The sequence below is a fragment of the Hemicordylus capensis genome, chromosome 2 (genome assembly GCF_027244095.1).
Source record: "Hemicordylus capensis ecotype Gifberg chromosome 2, rHemCap1.1.pri, whole genome shotgun sequence".
NCBI lineage: Eukaryota > Metazoa > Chordata > Lepidosauria > Squamata > Cordylidae > Hemicordylus > Hemicordylus capensis.
Window position 1 is genome coordinate 183,601,737 of NC_069658.1, and position 18,307 is coordinate 183,620,043.

Consider the following 18,307-nt stretch of genomic DNA (forward strand, 5'->3'; position numbering starts at 1 on the left):
TGAGATGGCCCTGTGGAGTAGCACTTCTGTAGCTTGTCGGAAAGCTACATGGCTTTGAAAGTGTACATTGGTAATAGGGATGTAAAAGACTACACGTTTAAACGTTGAACCGTTAAGGCTGATTTTAATGGAATGAGTGCATTAAACAATTAATAGTTTTTAAAAAGGATTTGGAAAACAAGGGAACATAGAGGCAGACAACAGGACCTGGGAGACACTTGCTAGCAAGCAGCTGAGACAGGATCAACATGAAGCATTTTGCTGAGTGACCCTGTTATTTTCACGGAGATTATTTATTTATTTACACAGTCAGGTGTTATTGACTGGTTTGTTTTATACAGACACCGAGTCCTTCCCAAGGAACTGGGATGGCTGAATTTTATTCTCAGTGTTGTTGCTGTTGTAATAGATATCGTTGCAGAATATAGGCTGTTCCCAGTAAAGTTGCTTTTTGTAATTGGCTGATGGTGATTTCTGTGGCCCCTATAGTGTTGAGGTGCTCTTCAAGTTGTTTTGGAATTGCACCTAGTTTGCCAATTACCACTGGGATTATTTTGGTCTTTTTCCTCTGGTGGTAGGAGATCCTCAGGAAGGGTTAGGAACTGAGCATGCTCAAGACAGAACTGGACCATGTGATTCTTGTGGGCATAGCTAGCTCCCCAGTTCCAGTTCTGTCTCGCTCGGGACTAGACGTTTTGTGAGAGAGCTCCTGTACTCTACATTCTGGAATTCTGCTTTCTGGTCTGTGGCTATTGCCTTTAATTCTGTGAACTGTCTTTCCGTGACTTCTATATTTAGTGTGTGCGAGGGGGGGAAGAGAGCTCGAGCTCCATTCGGCTTCATAACAAAACTTTCAAAAACTTACTTCTTCCTTTAAATTCGGACTCAATTGGTTACTCAAAAGTTTTTCGCTCTGATTTTATATTGTTTACGTTAGTCCTTATGGACATTTCACATGCCGAAGAGCTGTTACAGGGCTCAATGTCGGAAGCTTCTGTATTGCCGCAGCACCTGGGCAATACGCGGGGAAATCACTCCGCCCTGACAGTTTCTCCCGCCACCATTGTGTCTCCCCAGCCCTCTGATACCGCAGCGCTGGTGGCGGAACCCTCTTCGTCCGGGCTATTGACTTTAAAAGCTTTTAAAAAATCTAAGCATTTGGGAGATCAAACTGCAAAAAAGAAACAAAATCCCTCATCAAAGCGGAGGGACACAAGCGGCTAAGCAAAAGATTGTTGATTCAGGCAGTGTGCCGCCGATCGAAATCCAAAGCGCAGACAAATGGCGCGAAGAATAAAGAGGGGCATAAAAAGCGATCGGCAAGTAAATTGGGCGGACGGTGCCCGGTGGGCAACCTTCCGGTGACTGACCCTTCGCCCCAAGAGAGTCTATTAGGGGCTGTTCCACGGGCTACTTCTCCTCCTGGGAGCACTGCACAGGAGAACTTGCACAGAGCAGATCCTTCCGCAAATTCCCCTGTAAAACAAGATCCGTTCTCTCCTAGAGCCACAAAGTGGTTAAGGGAATTTTTTAGGCGGGAAATTCTGCAGGAGCCCCCTGTAGCTGCAGTTCAATTAACATTGTTGCAAACGGACCCTGTTCCCCCTGTTACTCCAGACCCAAGTCAAGGACAGTTACTCCAGACCCAAGTCAAGGAAGCAAAACCAGTCACAGGCGGACATCCAACAGGAGAGGTTCAGACAGACTTTCATCTTCCTCTCTTGATTCTAGCCCCAGGCGTAGGGCTATTCCCCTATCTGAGCGGGGCAATTTCATACCCAGACCTTTCCCACACAGACCTAAGAGAAAGCGCAGGTGCTCTTCCTCTTCATCATCCTCCGCTAATGAAGCACAACAACATAAACACCGCAAAAAGGTGGTTCCATTGGTTCCTTCCATACTCCCCCCTCCACCCGCACCTTCTCTCATACCCACCCTTCCTCCCTTACTACCCGACCGGTCCCCCCCCCCCCGGTTCACACACATTCCTCCTCTTATGGGGTACTGCAATTCAATCTGAGGGACAAGAACAATTGAAGTCCCAGGAGGACCGTCGCTGTGATTCTCTCCTTAAGAAAGTACACAACGCCTCCTCCTCCTCTATAAAGATCCCAGCGACCAATTCCATCTTCGCCAGAGCATCCTTACTTTGAGCCAAGGAGCTTGTCCAGATGGTTCCTCCTGAATTGCCCAAACTTCGACAGGGCATTAATAAACTAGCCAAAGCGGCTGCTCTAATGGCCGATGCCAGTTTGGATAACATTCAACAATCCTCTAGGGCTATGGTTGCAGGGGTGGCGTTGCGTAGGTCCCTCTGGCTTAAGGCCTGGAATGTGGATTACAAATCAAAGTTAGCCTTAACTTCTGCACCCTTTGTGGGGCGGGGGGGGGATTCTTTGGACCGGTTTTAGACACGGTTCTTGTGGAATCTAAGGATAAGAAGAAAGCTATGCCCTACTCACGCGGGGGTTTTCGTGGTTCCTTTCGTAATTCCGCAAGATCCTTTCGCCCATATAGGCAATCCTTTAACCAGCCATACTCTTCCGGTTATAGTCAGAACTATCAGTCACGAGAATCACAATTCACCCCTCCCAGAGGCGCCTTCTGACCGCAGTGGAGGCAACAACTCAGAGGCAATCACAGAGGATATTCCCACAAGCAATTCATCCCCACACAAAAATCTTCAAATCCCATCAAACACATATGGATGCGTCAAGCAGTCCAACATCTACTTCAGATGCGGGCAATCGAAATGGTTCCAGATACCCAGCGTTTTCTAGGCACCTACTCCATTCTGTTCCTTGTTCCAAAGAAAGACGGAACCTGGAGGGCCGTTCTAGATCTGAAGGCATTCAATCATTTCATTCAGAAAAGGAAATTTCGAATGGAATCCTTACACACCATAAAGGAGACCATTCAGTCAGGGGATTTTCTAGCCTCAATAGACCTTTCGGAGGCTTACTTGCATATTCCCATCAGAAAGGGTTCCCGCAGCCACCTACGCTTCATCTACGACGGGAGCCATTACCAGTATCACACGCTCCCCTTCGGCCTATCATCCGCCCCCTGGGTGTTCACCAAGGTTATGGTAGCCCTGGTGTCCCATCTCCGCCTCCAGGGCATACACAGAGCTCGCACTCTGGAACAAGCCGCCAAGGATGTCCACATCACCCTACAAGCACTTGCGGATCATGGCTTCGTAGTAAATCATCCCAAGAGCCACCTCAGGAACTGGTTCATCTAGGGACTCTTTTCGACACAAATCAGGGGACGGTATCTCTGCCACCAGAACGCCAACTGAAAGTTGCCCAACAACTACGCCCGCTCCTCTCCAAGACTTCGGAGGACGTTATGATTCTGGCCCAAGCATTGGGGTCCATGATTACCTGTCTCCTCTGCACTCCATGGGCCAGATGGCACTCGCGCCCTCTACAATGGTTGCTCCTCCCTTGGCAGGACCAAATCATGGCTTGCTCCAGGAAGTCAATCAGGATCACTCAACGGGTCCGGGAATCCCTACATTGGTGGTTGTCCCCAGCCCTCAATCGGGGCCATCCCTTGGAGGAACCTCCGCGAGTGATAGTAACCACGGATGCCAGTCTATCGGGGTGGGGAGCCCACTGTTGGTCACAAGTCACACAAGGTTCCTGGTCTCTGAAGGAGAAGGGACGACCCATCAACTGGCTAGAACTCAGGGCAGCCCGTCTGGCCCTTATCAGCTTTCAGCAGTTCCTTCGTCATCGACACGTCCTGATCAGAACGGACAACGTAACAGTGAAGGCCCACATCAACCGCCAGGGGGGCACCAAATCGAAGATATTGATGGAGGAGTCAGATCTTCTCTTCAGCTGGGCAGAGGACAATTTCCTATCACTCTCAGCGGAACACCTGAAAGGGGAGGACAACGAACTTGCGGATTGGCTCAGCCGCAAGTTTCTCGATCCGGGAGAATGGTCTCTGCATCCAGAGGTATTTTGTCGAACGACTCAGATCTTGGGCCTTCTACAGGTGGATCTGTTCGCCTCTGCACAAAACCATCAGCTTCCCCGCTTTTATTCAAGATACCAATCCGCCCAGGCGGAAGCGACGGACGCACTTCACTCCCCATGGCCAAAAGCACTTCTCTACGCCTTTCCTCCAGTTCCCATCATCATGAAAGTAATCAAGAAGATGATCCTAGAGAGGGCTGAGCTTATTCTCATAGCTCCTCACTGGCCTCGCCGGACTTGGTTTTCCAGTCTCCTCGAGCTGGCAGTCAGACCACTTTGGCATCTACCAATACGACGAGACCTCATGGTTCAAGGACCAATATTTCACCCGGAGCCACAGTGGCTACAACTCTCCACTTGGAGGTTGAGCGCGTGTCCTTAGCGGCTAGCGGATACTCCTCATCAGTACAAAATACCATACTAGCTGCTAGGAGGGAATCCACACACTGTATATATCAAACTACATGGTCTGCTTTTTTAACCTGGGCCCGTACACACCACATTGACCCAGTTTTGGCAGGTGTCCCTGAGGTTCTGAGTTTTCTACAATCAGGTTTAGACAAACAGCTCTGTCCTGCCACTTTACAGTGACAGGTCTCAGCCCTTGCGTCGATTTTCAAACTCTCCTCAGGCTCGCAGCTATCGCTCCATTCCCATATTTCAAGGTTCCTTCGTGGCGCTACCAACCTGGCACCTCCCCCCGTCAATTCCTACCTGGAATCTTAAGAGTGCTTAACGCTTTGACCAAAGCACCGTTTGAACCCATTTCATCTATACCACTGAAGATTTTGTCATACAAGGTACTCTTTCTTGTGGCAATCACATCTGCGCGGCGGGTATCCAAACTGGGTGCCCTGTCTTCGAGAAAAGAATTCAGCACTTTTCAATCAGATGCAGTGTTGTTACGTGTGGACCCAACCTTTCTTCCGAAAGTTAATTCCCAGTTTCATAGATCCCAGATCATCGTTTTACCCTCCTTTTGTCCCCTTCCTGTTCACCCAACAGAGAAGTTATGGCACAAGTTGGATGTGCGTAGAGCACTACGTGTTTATCTTAGAAGGACGAAAGCCATCAGAAAATCGGATGCTCTATTCGTTTCATTCCATACTCCCACCTTGGGAACCAAGGTTTCAAAGGCGGCATTGTCAAACTGGATGAGATCCTGTATTCTCCTGGCATATTCCGCTCTCAATCTGTCACCACCAGGGGGAATACTGGCTCACTCTACCAGAAGCGCAGCCGCATTGGCAGCTTTCTCAGCACATGTTCCTCTGTCTGAAATTTGTAGAGCGGCTACCTGGGCATCCACAACACAATTTATCCGACATTATGAAATATCAAACTTTTCCGAGCAGCAGGCAGCCTTTGGTCGCACGGTGCTGCAACAAGTTCTGTAATTGCATCCTTCCCTCCCAGGGACCGGTGTCTTTATCTTGGGCATGTCCCTTCCTGAGGATCTCCTACCACCAGAGGAAAAAGGAACATTGGCCTTACCGTGAAGGGTTCTTTTTCCTGGTGGTAGGAGATCCTCAGCCCCTCCCGGATGCTCTTAACTAAGGGTTATTGAGGTGGAGGGGATCCCAGCTACATTTTAAGCTGGGATATCAGGTATAGAGCCGGCTCTCAAGGGCACTGAGATTAGACCAAGTTATTCATTTCCCCTAATTAATTCGAATCTCGTTTTGTCTATTTTGCTCTCTACTCTGTATTCTGTTCCTTCACACTCAGTACAGACCTCTTACGTGCAGTACAGCTCTCTCCACGGGTCAGACACTACTCCCTCAACAATCCTGGAACTGGGGAGCTAGCTACGCCCACAAGAATCACATGGTACAGTTCTGTCTCTAGCATGCTCAGTTCCTAACCCTTCCTGAGGATCTCCTACCACCAGGAAAAAGAACCCTTCACGGTAAGGCCAATGTTCCTTTTTCTGCCACAGCCTTTTAATTTCAATTTGTAGATCTTTGTATTTTGTGATTTTGTCTATTTCTTTTTCTTCTATTCTGCTATCCCCTGGTATTGCTATGTCAATTATTTTAACTTGTTTTTCTTTCTTCTCAACCACAGTTATATCTGGTGTATTGTGTGGCAGATGTTTGTCTGTTTGTAGTCAGAAGTCCCATAATATTTTTACATCTTCATTTTCTTCAACTTTTTCAATTTTATGGTCCCACCAATTTTTGGCTACAGGTAGCTTGTATTTTTTGCAGATGTTCCAGTGTATCATCCCTGCTACCTTGTCATGCCTTTGTTTGTAGTCAGGCTGTGCGATCTTTTTACAACAGGTGGTCCACGGTTTCATCTGCTTCTTTACAAAGGCGGCACTTGCTGTTTTTTGTGGATTTTTCTACTTTTGCTCTTATTGCATTTGTTCTTAGTGCCTGTTCTTGTGTAGCCAATATTAAACCCTCAGTTTCTTTCTTCAAGTTGCCATTCTTAAGCCATTGCCAGGTCTTGGTGATGTCTGATTTCCCACTTATATTGTGCAAATATTGACCATGCAGTGGCTTATTTCTCCATTTTTCTGCTCGGTTCTTTACTTATTCTTTCTTGTAGGCCTGCTTTGTTTCATTGGTGTTGAATAGTTTCACGTTATTGACCATTTTGAAGTGCATCTTTTTCACTGACCTTTATATATTCTGCAAGGCCTCTTTTCTCCTCCTCCTACTGTTTGATGGACTTGCAGCATTCCTCTTCCACCTGAGCTGCGAGGGAGGTATAGCCTATCAACATCATTGCGGGGGTGCAGAGCATGATTGATGGTCATGATTTTCCTGGTTTTACGATCTAGCGTCTCTAGCTCTGCCTGGATCCAGTCTATTATTCCTGCAGTGTATCTGATAACAGGTATAGCCCAGGTGTTTATGGCATGTATGGTGTTCCCGCCATTGAGTTTGGACTTGAGGATTTTTCTAACTCTCCTGATGTATTCACTTCCAATTTTTCTTTTAACTTCACTATGTGCCATGTTATCAGCCTGGAGAATGCCCAAGTATTTGTAATGTTCTTTCTCTTCCAGGTTCTTGATCTTGCTTCCATTGGACAGTCCTTTCCTTCCGTTTTTCTTATTTTTCCTCTGTTCATTATTAATGCAGCACACTTGTCTAGTCCAAACTCCACTGCTATATCGCTACTGAATATATGGACAGTGTTTAGCAGTGATTTGATTTCTGACTGGGACTTTCCATACAACTTCAGATCATCCATGTACAGTAGATGGTTGATTTGACTTGATGTTTTAGATGTTTGGTATCCGAGGCCTGTTTTGTTTAGTATTTGTGAAAGTGGAGTCATGGCGATTACAAACAACAGAGGGGATAGTGAGTCCCCTTGGAAAATGCCTCTTCTAATGCTGACCTGTCCAAGTGTTGCCATTGATTGTTAACTGTGTACTCCACATGCTCATTGCTTTTTTAAATAAATATCTGAACATTTTTGCTGACACCAATTGTTTCTAAACATTTTAGTATCCATGTGTGAGGCAATGAATCGAAGGCTTTCTTGTAGTCAATCCATGCAACACTTAGATTGGTTTTTCTTTTCTTGCAATTTTCTAAAATCATTTTGTCGATCAGCAGCTGGTCTTTTGTGCCTCTGGTGTTCGGGCAATTTCCTTTCTGTTCAACTGGAAGCTGATTGTTAGTTAATAAGTGTTGCATCACTTCATCTGCTCTTATTCCAGTTAATAATTTGAACATGGTTGGCAGGGAGGTGATTGGTCTATAACTACTTGGAACTGCACCTTTTGCTGGGTCTTTCATGATAAGATGAGTTTTCCCAGTTGTTAGCCATTGTTCAATATCACCTCCTTGCAAAATGTGATTGAACTGTTTTGATAGTTGTTTATGAAGGCTTGTTAGGTGTTTAAGCCAAAAGCCATGCAGTTCATCGTCGCCTGGAGCAGTCCAATTTTTAATTTTCTTTGCTCTTTCACTTATTAATTCTGGTGTTATTATTAGATCTTGCGTTTGTTGGTTACATTTTTTGACCTCTTTCATCCAGCCTGCTTTTTTATTATAATCTATTGGATTGTCCCATAATTTCCCCCAAAATTGCACTGTTTCTTCTTTATTGGGTGTTTCTAAGTTTCTTGCAGTTTCTCCTTCTATGCTTTGGTAGAAACATCTCTGATTCGACTGGAATTGGAGATTTTGCCTGTGTTGTGTAATTCTGGCTTCGTGTCTGCTAATTTTCTTTGACACTGCTGTTATTTGCTACTTTATTATTTCCAGGACTTCTCTAATTTTCTTTGAATCTAGGTGATATTTTTGGATCAGATACTGTTTGGTGTTTTCATTCTTCAGCTTCTTGTCTTTTACATCTTTCAATTTACTAGCATCTGATCTAAGCCTGGAGATTTTATTTTTCTAATCTAATCTTCCATTTAGGTGATGTACTGCTTTCTTTTTTTACAGGTCCACTGATCTTATATCCGAGCTCTTGTGTTGTTATTGTTGCTGCACTCTACATTAGTTGGTTTGTTTCTTGCAAATTATTGGTTGTTATTACTGCAAGTGCAGCATTGACATCTTGTAATGCCTGAGCAAGTTGTTTTTTGGCAACTGTTTTTAGAGCTGGAAGTCAAACTCTGGTGGTTGTTTGGTGGTATTATTATTATTATTATTATTATTATGACATTTATATCCCGCTCTTCCTCCAAGGAGCCCAGAGCGGTGTACTACATACTTAGGTTTCTCCTCACAACAACCCTGTGAAGTAGGTTAGGCTGAGAGAGAAGTGACTGGCCCAGAGTCACCCAGCTAGTTTCATGGCTGAATGGGGATTTGAACTCGGGTCTCCCCGGTCCTAGTCCAGCACTCTAACCACTGCATCACACTGGCTCTCGGAAGATGCTGAAGTAGGCAGCATTTCTTGCACTGTCATGGGAACTGTGAATTCTTCTGTGGGAGCTTCTATTATTCCAGTACTGTTGTGCAGATTGTCGGCAGCTATATCAGTCGAGGATGGGTGAGATATAATTTTAACAGTTTGTTTGCTAAATTAAACATTCCTTACATCCCTATCTGGCAACACAACCACAAAGCTGCACAAGTTGATGACTGTACAAGGCACCCCACCCCAAAGTCTCTGTGTGTGTGCCTGTGTGTGTGTGTGCGTGTGCGTGTAGCCTACACCCTGCAAAGTTATGGAGAGCAGAAAACGGGACCTTTTTTTTCCCCCTTGCAGGACAGCCTTGATAAGGTACAGGGGTTATCTCATCAGTCTGTACATAGCTTGTACTTTTTCAAAAATTGAGGCAGTATCACTTTAACTCTCTCCATAATCAATTAAAGGGAGTCTAGGGCTGCACTCTGACAGATGCTGCAGTTCAGATGAGAGTTTAAATTCATGTCAAAGTGCTGTTGCAGAAAGGCCCTCAGTTCTGTGAGAAAAGAAATGGGGAATCTATGTGCACCTCCAGTCTATTTACATGTATTAAATGGCTTCGATTTTCAGTAGCTTGTTGCATTTGTGCTAATGTTTAGAAGTGAAACTTGATTTGAAATGAAATGTATTGAACTGGAATAGTGACTCAGTGAAAACGGCTATCTTAATTAGTCATTGTTTGTGCATTTTGTTCTGTAGCAGCAATTAAAATTGAGTGGGCTCAGTTTGCAAGGGGTGAAGGTGACTTGCCCCCTCCCCACCCCTCCCCAAACTTTTGAGGTGACATGATCTCCTTGAAGTAGCTGTTTTTCTTTGTATGGTATTATGGGAACAAAAAACGAGGATCTTCTGCAGAAGATCCTCATTGGAAAGAGGTTTGTTGAGCTCGTATTGAATTCACACTTTCTCATCATGATTGGAAGACTGGATGCTGCCTTCTCCACAGCACTCTGCACTCAGATCCTGGCACCACAAGGTTCTCTTTAGGCCAGGAATGCTGTTGCTCTTGTACATCCTGGTTGTGAAAATTATCCATCCTACACCAATGGGAGAAAGCAAGTATCCCTTTGAACCCTGACTTCCAGTTGGGAAGAAGTGCTATCCTAGATAGTCCTAAGAACAGGAATATACGATTTTAAGAAAGTCCTTGTTGCTTTTGGTGGTGTGTAGCCCAGTCTGTCTGTAAAGTGAAAGCAGTCAGTATTTGTCATTGTCCTCCTAAAAATCCTATGAGTTACATTTTATTTCCATTTTGTGTGTGGGAAATTGAGGTTCAGAGATAGTGTGCCCTGCTATTCAAATTCAGTAACAATACAAATTTTGCTGCAGAGAACAGAGTTTAATTATTTAACCAAATATTACAAAACTGGACATAACTTCATATCGTCACCAGTGGGAGGAGTTCTTACAAATTGTTCCTCCCTCACTTTGTTCTTCAGATACTATTGGAGTACATACAAACACATCTACCTCCCAGGAACCGGATTTTTGTTTTGTGTTCACCTGCTCCAAGACAAACTCTGCCTTCCCCTGTTTTCACTCCTCTAATAAAAACACATGTGTATCTGGCTCTAGATCCTAGAGCCTGTTAACTGAGCAAAGAGGTACCTGTTTAAAGTGGTGATTCTCTTTAATTATCAGGGGGAAAGCAACTGGCCCTATTCATCCCCAGCACAGCAGCCCTCCAGTGGCTATTGCTGGTGTCTATCTTACGTTTCTTTTTAGATTGTGAGCCCTCTGGGGACAGGGGTCCATTTTATTTATTTATATCGGTGTAAAGCTCTTGGGGACCATTGAAAGCAGTATATAAATATCTGTTGTATTTGTAGATCACAGTGTTTATTAACAATTTTCTTGTTGCCTTCCTTCCCACCTGCCTTTGGTGGGCTGGGGTTTTAAAAAATAAAATAAAATCCGTTGCTGAAATATTCGTGTTCAGTGTTTGTTCGTGCCTTTAAAGAGAGAGAGAGAGAATCTGTAACCAGAAACAAAACCCTGAAACACTGTTCTGAGCGGGAGAGGAAAATGATGCAGTAAGGGTCACAAGCACCAGCCAATCAGCACTCTGCACAGCTGCCTTATTCTAGAAACAGGATTGCTAGTTCCTGAGTTCAGTTCTCTGTGAGAGATTGTACATCTGGCCCAAAAGGGGAGAGTTGTGAAACTTCACAGTAAGTTAACCAACCAAGCTTTGTACATCTGCGCACACCCTTGTTTAGATGAAGCCCGCAGCCTTCTGTTTCTCCCTTTCATCCCTTTTATTTGCTTGCACCATATACCTCTGGAGTTCTTTGCCACACCAGTTTGTATGTGCTCTACTTTAAGAGTTGACTTGGCCATTCAACAAAGTGCTTTCTTCACTCTTGAATTATCTGCTTGAACAGTTGCTTTGTTTTAATACATATTTGTCCTTTATTTCTATTTATCCTGGCTTCTTGTTAATGTTTAATCTTTCATCGCTCTTTTCCTTTGTCTGTCCTTAATGTTTATAAACATATGGGTGGGGCTGGTGTTTTTTGTTTGTTTGTTCTGGATCGTGCATCACCTCGTTATTTAGATGTATCATAAACAAATAACTATTTATTGAATTCATCCAGGAAAATGTAAAATGTTAAAATGGAAAAACAGAACACATATCTGAAATGGAGAAAAACTGGTTATGCAAAAGCCCTTTAGTGGATAACAGTCCTAACATGATTCAGCAGTTTGGTGCTATGGCACAAAAGGCCAATGCCATTTGCAGCAACATTAATAAGAATATTGTTTGAAAAGTTCTGCAAAGTGATCGTATCTTTCAGCACTGATCAGACCTTCTCTGGATAGAACACTTGATTACTATAGGGGAGAAATTTAAAAACTGGAGACTTGCAATTCTAGGAAGCTGCAGCTAGAAGTCTCTCTCTCTCTCTCTCCCTGTCTCCCCACTATAGCTTCTGGGCTGACTTGGATAGAGTGGGAAGCAGTCAGAGCAGTATATCTGAGAAGCAAGAACTGGAGCTGATAAAAACTGATTTTTAAAAAATCTGATCTTTTAAAATTTAAGTTGAATTTTTAAATTAAAATAGGATTTTAATTTTTAAAAATTCATAAAAGAACCTAGCTCAAAGATACCATCATGAATGTTAATCATAATTTCTAATTATATTCTATGAACATGTTAACTGCAGTTAACATGGGGCTGAGAAATAACAGACCTCATCTATTCTGCAGGTGGTGTATATGCAGTGCACACACCGTCAAGCCCTCCCCCCCTCAAAAAGTGCAAATATATTAGGCCCATTCACACATTATGTTCAACACTTGGACAATGAGTGTACACAGGTACAGTCGCATGTAATGCTGAACGCAAGTACAGAACTACACTTCCTATCTGAACCATGCATTTGAAGGGCCTGTATCCAGGCTCCCTTTTAAAATGAACACAGGTACAGGCATTCACACAAACATGCGTACTAGTGTACAGACATCTGTAAACTCATACAGCATAATATTTGAAATGGGCTAAAGAAGGTGAATGAATGAATGGAGGATTTGGAGAAATGAGTAGATCTGAGTGAGGAGTCGGAGTCGGGATATAAATAGAAGGGATATGGGAGGGGAATAGAAAGTGAAACCAAAAGTGAACAGAACTATTCATGATGTCCTGAGGAAACCTTTTCCCCAGTGTATTCTGTATTGTAGAAGGGAAGTGCCTATCATGGCAGTAGGCCATAAAAGAGGCCCCATTTGGGAATATTTTGATGAAGTTGCTGTGCCTGTGGATAAGGCAGGCATGTGTACAAAATGCAAACAGTGCAACAAAGAAATGCAAGGCCTGGTTGCCTGAATGAAACAGCATTATGAGATGTGTACACTTACTATAAAGTGTACCTACCTTCTAAAAATGAAAACTCCATCTACGCTTGAATATGTATTAAGGGTATATTAGAACAAAAAATGTACTTTTACTAGAAAATGACAAATATAAATTTTCCTGAATAGTGATTTAAACTGGGTACCTTCAGGTTACTGTCTGCCATTGCACCTGTGTATGTGTATGTTAAAAACATAAAAATATTTCCATAATAATCTTCAGGTACCAGTTCTGCACGTTGCTAAACAAAGATTTTTATGCATTGGTATCTACTTCCGGGGTGCTTAAGCAGCTAGGTCTTTCCTTCCTCTGACTTCTGGTATGGTCATTGTGTCTTCTTAATAGTTGATTGGTAACTTCTACTGTCAAGCTGTACTATTCATTTATTTATATCTTGTAAGACCACAACACAAGTCCAAGCTACAACCGCATCATAATTGGAAAACCAGAACTGATAAAGTTCATGCAGATAAGATAAGTCAAAGTAAGCTGAGCCATAGACCACATTAATTAATTAATTAATCAATCAATCAATCAATCAAATTTGTATACCGCCCCAAACTTTCATCTCTGGGCAGTTTACAATAACATAAAACCAGTTAAAAACATATACAAAAACTTAAGACAATTTAACAATTTAAAAATAACCAGAGATTAAAACCCAAAAATATTAGGAAGCTGAGAAAGCCTGGGCAAAAAGATGGGTTTTCAGGTATCTTTTGAAAATTGCCAGAGATGGGGAGGATCGTATCTCAGCAGGGAGAGCATTCCACAATCTCGGGGCAGCGACCGAGAAGGCCCGTCTCAGTGTAGCCACCAAACGAGTTGGCGGTAACTGGAGACGGACCTCCTCAGATGACCTCAATGGGCGGTGGGGCTTGTAGTGAAGAAGACGCTCTCTTAAATACCCAGAGCCTAAGCCGTTTAGGGCTTTGTAAGTTATAACTAGCACTTAGTATTTTGTCCGGAAACCTATTGGTAGCCAGTGTAACTCCATCAGTAAAGGAGTAACATAGTCTCTTCGAGATGACCCAGAGACCAACCTGGCTGCCGCGTTCTGAGCCAACTGAAGTTTCTGGACTACATACAAAGGCAGCCCCACATAGAGCGCATCACAAAAGTCAAGTCTGGAGGTTACCAGCAAATATACCACTGTTTTGAGGTCGTTGATCTCGAGAAATGGGCGCAGCTGGCATATCAGCTGGAGCTGATAGAAAGCACCCCTGGCCACCGCCTCAACCTGAGAAACCAAGGAGAGGTGTGAGTCCAGGAGTACTCCCAGACTGCGAACCTGTTCCTTTTGGGGAAGTGTGACTCCATTTAGAACAGGCAGATCAAAATAGTCTCTAGATTTCTGACCCCGCACAATAAGTACCTCCGTCTTATCTGGATTCAGCTTCAGTTTATTCTCCCTCATCCAGCCCATTACTGCTTCCAGGCAGGCATTTAGGGAGGATATGCCAGCTCCTGAAGAAGCTGACATGGAGAAGTAGATCTGGGTGTTGTCAGCATACTGATAACACCCAGCTCCAAATCCCCTGATGATCTCTCCCAGCGGTTTCAAGTAGATGTTAAAAAGCGTTGGAGAAAGTACCACGCCTTGAGGGACATCATACTTAAGCTCGGATTTTGAAGAGCGACAATCTCCAATCCAGACCATCTGGAATCTCTCTGAGAGGTAGGAGTGGAACCACTGTAAAACAGTGCCCCAACCTCCTCAGACGTTCCAGAAAGATAATATGGTCAATAGTATCGAAAGCTGCCGAGAGATCCAAAAGGACCAACAGAGTCACACTTCCTCTGTCGATTCCCAATTGGAGATCATCCATCAGGCCGACCAAGGCAGTCTCCACCCCACATTACCAGTCACATGCATAAAGCCAGCGTGGTGTAATGGTTAGAGTGTTGGACTAGGACTGGGGAGACTCGAGTTCAAATCCCCATTCGGCCATGATACTTGCTGCGTGATTCTGGGCCAGTCACTTCTCTCTCAGCCTTACCTACTTCACAGGGTTGTTGTGAGGAAAAACAGGATATACAATGTAAAATTATTAAAATAAATGAATAAATGCTTGCTGTATATGATCAAGGAATTAAGCAGGGGGAAGACTTCCTAAAACATTTTTAGAAATAATCAGCTATCCAAGCCACATTCAAAAGTTAAACTTGGTGGAAAATTTTTTAATGAATCTTTTAAAATGTCTTCTATTACTATTGTAAAATTGAACCAATAGGTATTTTGTTTTCAGATCCATTTCAGAAGGAATGGTGTTGGGGGTGTTCAGGGGAAGGAAAGCATATGATCTCAGACTAAGGTACCAATTCCTCCAATCTGGTGTGAAATTTCAGAAAAGGATTAAATGTGTATTCAAGGAATGTTAGATTTGTGTTTTGTACCACTACTTCAAGTCCCTTTGCTCTTTATGTTTTCCTCTTTCTATACTGCCCCATCCTTTTCCTTCCATCTTACTGCTTTCTTAATTCCCTTCTCCCCACTCTTCCCTTCTGCTTTGCTGAAGCACTCCTCCCCCAACCAGAGACTTTCCGATCTTTTTCTCTCCCCGCGCCACCTGCATCCCCTTCAGTTTAAGACAAGTCACTTACTCAGACAACAAAAATCTCTTAGCATACTGCACCTGATCCTCTAGACCAGTCTTCCAAGTCCCAAACTCCACTTCTGTGCTTTAGCTGTAGCAACGCAGGAAACAGCTGAATTGCTCCTCAGCCAAACTAATTGGCCAAGGAGACTCTTGGCACACAAGCTCACAGGCAATGGTTCCTTTTTTTCTTGAATATTTGGATGCTGACGCTGGAGCACAAAGCAAAATGTAGGTGCCATCTTGAAATAGGCATTCCATTTCCATGCCTTCATTTTGTTGTGGTGTTGCATGAACCGCAACTTACTTGACCTTAAGTGACTACTTATTTATTTTATTTATTTATAAAACTTTTATACCGCCCTTCCAGAAGGCTCCATACTTTACTTATGTGGGATAGCTTACTTTAAAAACTTCAAGACCCCAGAAGTACAAAATGTGTGCTGAGTGTCATTTCTAATCTGCTGTTTGAAGCATTTATTTTTGCCTTGTGGTTAGATGGTCTGAAGGCACAGGTGGTAGGAATCTTGCTGAAACCGAGCAGGCTTGGAAAACCTTTGTATGCTACTTTGAGTGTCATAAAAGGAATAGGATTTCATAGGAACATAGGAAGCTGCCATATACCGAGTCAGATCATTGGTCTAGCTCAGTGTGGTCTCTATACTGACTGGCAGCGGCTTCTCCAAGGTTGCAGGCAGGAATCTCTCTCAGCCCTATCTTGGAAATGCCAGGGAAGGTACGTGGAACCTAGATGCTCTTCCCAGAGCAGCTCCATCCCCTGAGGGGAATATCTGACAGTGCTCACACTTCTAGATTCCCTTTCATATGCAACCAGGGCAGACCCTGCTTAGCTAAGAGGACAAGTCATGCTTGCTAGCACCAGACCAGCTCTCTTCATTTCCTCTGTTCCATTTTTATCACACAGCCTGCAACCAGCTGCCCCTAGGGCAGCAGCGGTGGCTTTTGCTCAGTTGTGCAGTTACTTCCTGTTGCTAACCTTTTCTGGGCTGCCGCCCCTCAATCGCTAGCTTCTTCTTTCAAAAGCTGCCCCAACCAAGCCTGGACACCAAAGCTGGGCTGCAGCAGGGATGGAGCCCAAGGGAAGAGAGAGAATGTTGCAGGATGGGCAACTTTGCATGCACACTCTATCTTCTTCTACAGTACAAATAACTTAAAAAAAATTTTTTAAAGATGACAGTCACGCACCACTACCCCTCATTCATTCATTCATTCACTATGTAAACCGCCCTGAGCCAGTTTTGGAAGGGCAGTATAGAAATCAGATAAATAAATACCCCACCTGCACCCCAAAACTATGCTTTGTTCCTCACCTTTCTGGCAGTTGGACAGAGAAAAGAACAATCATCCAAGCCTCCCCCCCCACCCCCCGGTTGGTTGACAACCTTGATAAAGGGCAATGCTTGGCCCTTCTGTCAATGTTGTCATTGTTGTTTTACTCTTGACTGGTTTCTCTTATGCTTTCTCTTTCTCTCCAAAAGAACAATGCCAGTATGTCTCCTATTAGAAATTAAGATCTGTTGAGCCAGAGACTTGGGCAGCAGCTACAACTAAAGGCATAATCTCATACTTATTACCCCTGCTCTACTATAAACAATAACTATAAACCATATTGCTAACTTGGCAAAGAGGCACCTTTTTAATGTGGGGATTCTCCCACCACCAGCACAGTATCTCCAGTGGCTGTTGCTGGTGTCTGTCGTATGTTTCTTTTTAGATTGTGAGCCCTTTGGGGACAGGGATCCATCTTATTTATGTATTATTTCTCTGTGTAAACCGCCCTAAGCCATTTTTGGAAGGGCGGTACAGAAACTAAATACATACATACATGCATACTGCACGGGAGATGGCAGTGGTAAACCCCTCTTGTATTCTACCAAAGAAAACCACAGGGCTCTGTGGTCGCCAGGAGTCAACACTGACTTAACGGCACAACTTTACCTTTTCCAGCTAATGAGGATGTGTGGCGGCAGCTGCTAACAGCACTGCAGTCCAACATATCATCCTTCCTGGTAACAGTCTAGTCAAGCAGAACACGATGCAAGTGACAGCTATCGAAGTGGGGTGAGGCCAGGGAAACTGGAGACACGAGGATGTTGCGTATTTTATGTTGTGAGCTATCAGGAAGAGACTAGAAGGTCCACATTTGGTGCATTCACTGGCAGCCACACCTCTGCAATATCCAGTTCAGCACTTAAGGCTTGAAGTTCCATTCACTGGCATTGGAAGGGGGAAATGATGCATTTTAACTGGGATTCTTCTGTGTGTGTCTTGCTGAAATAGGAGATGGATCAGATTGCTTTGTGCTAGGTGTGTTGCGCATAGTATTCCAATTTGAACTGCTAACGTTTGTGTCTGTGGTGCACTGTATAACACAAGTCATTGTTTCCCGGAAACTTTCTTTGGGGTCAAATTACTGTTCCCCATCACCGCCATACTTACTGGCTCTGTCAGGAAAACAGATACAAAATAATGGATCTGTTAATTAGGATCCCAGTGCTTTTCTATATCTACATCTAGGGGAAAAATGTATATAGTTCTGCTCCTCTGGGTAACTCATGAACAGGGCTTTTGTGGCAGCTTGCAATTATGTAATGCAGAATAAAATTAATATCAACAAGACCATTTAATCACAAACCAAACAAAACTTACAAATTTCTCATCCCCACCCCCAGTATATGACTAATGTGAGCATGTGGTTAGAAGTGGCAGGAATGCGATTAGACCCATGATTGGTAGCTGACTTTTAGCATGTGCCGTGTTTTGAATTGAGCAACGTTGGCTCTGCCCACTGATTGACTCCCACTGTGAGCAGAGATGAAGGCAAAAGGGATCTTTAGTCCCTTTCTCTGAAGTATGAGAGGGAGAACTACTCCAGCTGAGCTTTTTGTTGGAGTTCATTCTGTGTGTCAAGGGGTTAAAGAGCCTCAACTTGCATGGGAGGAAGGAAGCAGTACTTAAAG

The 18,307-nt window shown here is 43.8% G+C and overlaps 1 protein-coding gene across 4 annotated transcripts in view; it reads left to right on the top strand.

Annotated features, from left to right (window-relative positions):
• The window catches only part of MECP2 (methyl-CpG binding protein 2), a 109,759-nt gene that overhangs the window by 39,252 nt on the left and 52,200 nt on the right, over positions 1–18,307 (top strand). The window contains exon 1 of one of the 4 annotated variants that reach the window (XM_053288273.1): positions 5,807–5,898. The exons of the other annotated variants lie outside the window; for them this stretch is intronic. The gene's annotated coding sequence lies outside the window, so the exon portion shown is untranslated. Of the gene's footprint in view, positions 1–5,806; positions 5,899–18,307 lie in introns of those variants that run through there. 4 annotated transcript variants of the gene reach the window in all.